At 43.6% G+C, this 4721-nt stretch overlaps 1 long non-coding RNA gene across 2 annotated transcripts in view; it reads left to right on the forward strand.

Annotated features, from left to right (window-relative positions):
• Positions 1–3765, forward strand: part of LOC102304973 — a 9184-nt gene extending 5419 nt beyond the window's left edge. The window contains exons 4-7 of one of the 2 annotated variants that reach the window (XR_006053383.1): positions 147–167; positions 264–686; positions 3447–3597; positions 3674–3765. This is a non-coding gene — a long non-coding RNA (uncharacterized LOC102304973). Of the gene's footprint in view, positions 1–146; positions 168–263; positions 687–3446 lie in introns of both variants that reach the window. The other variant, XR_006053384.1, reaches the window with a different exon arrangement.
• The last annotated feature ends 956 nt before the right edge of the window (positions 3766–4721 follow it).

Raw genomic sequence — 4721 nt, forward strand, 5'->3', positions numbered from 1 at the left:
GAAGTAATTACACCAAAGAGATCAGCTCTGTGGGCTGGTAGGGATTTGATTCCCACATAACTGTTTGCACATTTCTGAAAACAGTTTCTTGAACATTTACAATATTCAGTCTATGAGTGACTTACTGTTTAACTCTTTCTTTTCAGGAGATAAAAATCCCTTCATGGGTGAGTGAATTTTTGAGTTTTCATTGGATGATCACAGCATCTGACTTGTTTTGCGATGTAAGTTTGTCTGCGAGCTGACTCTCCATCTGCCTGCAGAGGAAATCCATCCCTGATGTAAAGATCAGCGGTGACCTTGGAAACAAAGTCATAGCTGGCAAAGTTGTGGCGAAATCTGGTCTGCGTATATACGAAACCAAAAAGAGGGAGAAGAAGTTTTTCTTTTACCTGGGAGTGGCTGATGAAACAGGCAGCATTAAAGTGATGGTGTATGGAAGAGAGCGCTATCAGCGTTTCCAGGAGAAGAGCTGCTACCTGTTCAGAGAGATCATCCTGGACGAAAATGTCATGAAAGTGACCAAAAAGAGCGTCATATCAAAGACAGCAGCTATTGATGTTCCTGAGAACCTGGAGATGGAAGCTCAGATGTTCGTTTATTCCCAGACTCCAGTTTGCTCCATCGGACAGGCCATCGGATCAGCGGAGAAGACATCAGTGAGTGTTCAAGGAACAGTAAGAGAGGTAAGTGTGACCTGAATCTGCTGAAGTACAGTCTCTAAATCAAAATCAAAATATGATGACATTAACCTTTAAATTACTTTAAAACTATTTGAATTGACTAAAGAGCAGCATGATCAGATCCATAGGATCTTATCTATTTACGTATATCTGCTGAGCTTGAACTACTGTGGGTCCATGAAACATAACTGATGTTACCAATAGTCTCAAATCAGTTGTCACGCTGTATGAAAACTACTCCATTCACATCCCATGTTTTGTTTTTTGAAAGTAATAAGACTGTTCTACTGCAACAGTCAGATGGGCTGTGACAGTGATTGTGATGAACTGCCTGCCAGATAAACCCAGATATTTTTCTGCTAATCACAGTTTGTTTATAAAAGACAGAATGTTCGATCATAAGGGTATTCATAAGGTACTGGGAGATGCTATGGTTCCATGTTGACGACTGATTTTGTAACCATATCATCAGATCTGTGGCTGCATGTCTTAGACACTGAGGTAAAGAGGGGAGCTTACCACCTGGCAGTAAGATGGATCAGGTGATCAATGAGGATGCTGGAAAACTCTGGTGCATGATTACACTCATAATTGTCTGAAGAGTCGATGGAGCGTGATGCCTACAATATCTGATAATTCTGCTAGTCTAAAGTTTAACTTTGTCTTCATATCAGATGCTTTCACACAGTTCAACAAATGCTCGTGTGGTCTAGTTTTCAGATAGATGATATTTCTTTCAGAAGAGAGAAGGTTTGATACATCTTCTATTTACTGGGAATTTGTTAGCATCCATTCAGCTATAGGCATAAGACTGACAGCTTTTGTGATAGTTTGGACTGATATGTTTTTCTATTCTGTTCACAAGTAGTCATGAATAGGATGGATCACACTGATGTTTTTTTGCTCCTCACAAGAAATGAATCCGTTTCTCCCTTCACAAATTGTTACCCATTGATCAAACTGAAGCTCAAACACAGAAAGAAGAAAATTCAAGCAAGAGTTTGAACTTGTAGACTGCACAGGTGCCATCAGGATCATCTGAAGACATCAAGCAGCTCAGTGGAATATCACATGGAGACTTTTTCAAGATGGTCAACGCAAAGACCAGTCGCGACTATGGTACAATCAGTGTTGGGAAGGTTACTTTTAAAATGTATTCCATTACAGAATACAGATTACATGCCCCAAAATGTATTCTGTAACGTATTCCGTTACGTTACTCAATGACAGTAACGTATTCTGAATACTTTGGATTACTTAATATATTATCATGCTTTTTACAACAACGTGAATGTACTATTGCTGTGTGATTTATTACTGTTACTGAAGGTCCGCGACTCCGAACTGTAGTAAAGGGACCTCTGACTAATACGGCGGGGTCCCTGTCGGCTCGTAGCCGAAAAATAGCTTTACTTTGTTGTGTGGGTCAACTTTTCTTGCGAGAGACAGAGAGAGGCGTTGAAAGGCTGCTCCAACGGAACTTATTGTTTCAGAGGAAAACACGAACACGGTGTACAGTCGAGTCTTAATAGCTTACTTACAACTGGGCTCGTCAGGCACTCTTCTTGGCTGCAGTGGTTATTATTATATTTACATGCTTCCAGCTCCCGTTTTTGCTCGATGACAGCTCGTACTTTTCCTTTTTCTCCCTCCCTCGCTCACAGACACATAACGTGTATGGCAGTCCATTCTCCCTGCAGCACGGACTACACTGCCCATGATGCTACATTCTTTAGAGCTATACCTGTAGCATTCTGCCTGTTAGCTTAGCACAACAACAACAACAAAAAGGCGCTCTCTCACCCAGGAAACACGCAGAGAGAGAGCGTCACCCTGTAACCATGGCAACCGTAACGCTGCCGCCTGGAACAACAGAACGTAGCTGTCAAACAAAACCCAAACAGTCCTGACCCGCGACAAATGAAACAGGAAAGTACCGCAGTGTAATCCATTTATTTCAACAAAGTAACTGTATTCTGAATACCACCTTTTTAAACGGTAACTGTAACGGAATACAGTTACTCATATTTTGTATTTTAAATACGTAACGGCGGTACATGTATTCCGTTACTCCCCAACACTGGTTACAATATGACTGCACTCAAGTAACTATTTCTACTACAGTTTATGACTATTTGTTATTTTCAATAACCTTTATTTTTATAGAGCATTTTTCTTTCTACTATAACTAAAAAAAGAAAAATGGTAAATGGCCTGTATTTGTATATAGCGCTTTACTTAGTCTCTATGGACCCCAAAGCGCTTCACACTACATCCACACACTGGTGATGGCAGCTACATTGTAGCCACACTGACAGAGGCGAGGCTGCCGGACACTGGCGCCACCGGGCCCTCTGACCACCACCAGTAGGCAACGGGTGAAGTGTCTTGCCCAAGGACACAACGACCGAGACTGTCGGAGCCAGGGCTCAAACCAGCAACCTTCCGATTACAAGGTGAACTTCTTGAGCCACGATTGCCCCGTGGCGATGATAAAATCAGAGCTCTGCAGACCTCTCAGGAGAAGATGAGGAAGCTCTACGGCGGCCCTCTGAAAGCTGGCGATGCCTCCAAAGAAGCCTTCTACCAAATCCTCAAGAAACATGAGAAGATGCTCATTGACGACCTCAGCTGAAACAGTACAAAGTAAAGCCAGGGTCTCCTTTATGATCACAGAGTAACTGAGCTGATGTTTGTTAACTTACAGGTCTATCAAACCCGTGGCTGTCAGACTGCATCAACACTGCACCTGTCTTCACACAGGGTGCAGCCAACATCAGAGCACCACACAGAAGGGCCCGCTAACTGAGGAACTGCGGAGTGCTTCGGAGGCATCTACCATCAGCGACCCCCACTCCCAGATCTCACCCACAGTGGAAACGTGTCAGGTGCTGCAAGAGGAAGCAGAAGAGGGGTAAGCGCGGAGGCATCAGGCAGGATCAGGCAGGCTAGCGGCTGAATTTGTTTTTACATTTTTGAACCTTCTACAGAGGCACCGTTCAGAGAATCCTCACCAGCTGCATCCCTGTGTGGTCTGGCTCCTGCACTGGGTCCTGCCAGAAAAAGTTATTGAGTATTGAGAGCAGCAGAGAGGATCGTGGGTACTTCTCCTCCCTCCCTTCAGAACATCTACAGCACCCGCCTCATCTCTCTGCATTACAGGTGACTCCACTCATCCGTCCAACAGCTTCTTCAGTTTGCTGCCATCAGGAAGGAGACTGAAGAGCCTCGAGGCCGCAGACGGAGAGACAGCTTCATCCATCAGTCAGGATGCTGAATTCACTCCCTGCTCTCGCACACACCGACTCCAGACCTGCATCCACCTCTGAACCCCCCAAACATACAAACTCTGAACCTCCACCATCAGCCTTTCACTGACTGCCCCACCTCCACATGCACATGAACTCTTGCCCACAAACACTGTTGGACTCTGCTGTTTATGTAAGATTGTATTGTAATGTGTTGAACATAAGACTTTTATTTTATTTTCATCTTTAAGTTGTTCATTGTACACTGAGTGCTGTGGGAGCATTGCAACTTCAAATTCCTGTCTATGACTGTACAGATGGTCTTTGACAATAAAGCTGACTTTGAACTGTGTATTCATCCTGTAGTTAATAAGTGTGTGTAAGTAGTGTGATGTAATTCTTATCTCCCAGTGTCCACCTCACCTTACAGTATGAAGCACCTGGAGACACCTGTTGTTGTGATTTGGAGTTATATAAATAAAGTTGAACCAAATCCTCACATGTGTAAACTGTAATCACTCTGCTTTAGCTCTGCTTACTTATGTGTGTTACTTTAACAGAAGACAGGAAGTGTGCTGTACAGTTGGAGGGCAGCTGTGGACCAAACCATTATTTATGAGGGTGGGGGTGGATGGGAGCTGTGATTTTGAAACTGCCTGTTAGGAGGATAAAGATTTAACTCTGAACAGTCAGTGCTAAAAATCTGTGTGTGTGTGTGTGTGTGTGTGTGTGTTAGGGAATGTGTGTGTGTGTGTGTGTGTGTGTTATTATCAGTGTGTATGTGGCAAGC

The sequence above is a fragment of the Haplochromis burtoni genome, unplaced genomic scaffold (assembly GCF_018398535.1).
Source record: "Haplochromis burtoni strain Fernald_Lab_line unplaced genomic scaffold, NCSU_Asbu1 Contig_903, whole genome shotgun sequence".
Lineage (NCBI taxonomy): Eukaryota > Metazoa > Chordata > Actinopteri > Cichliformes > Cichlidae > Haplochromis > Haplochromis burtoni.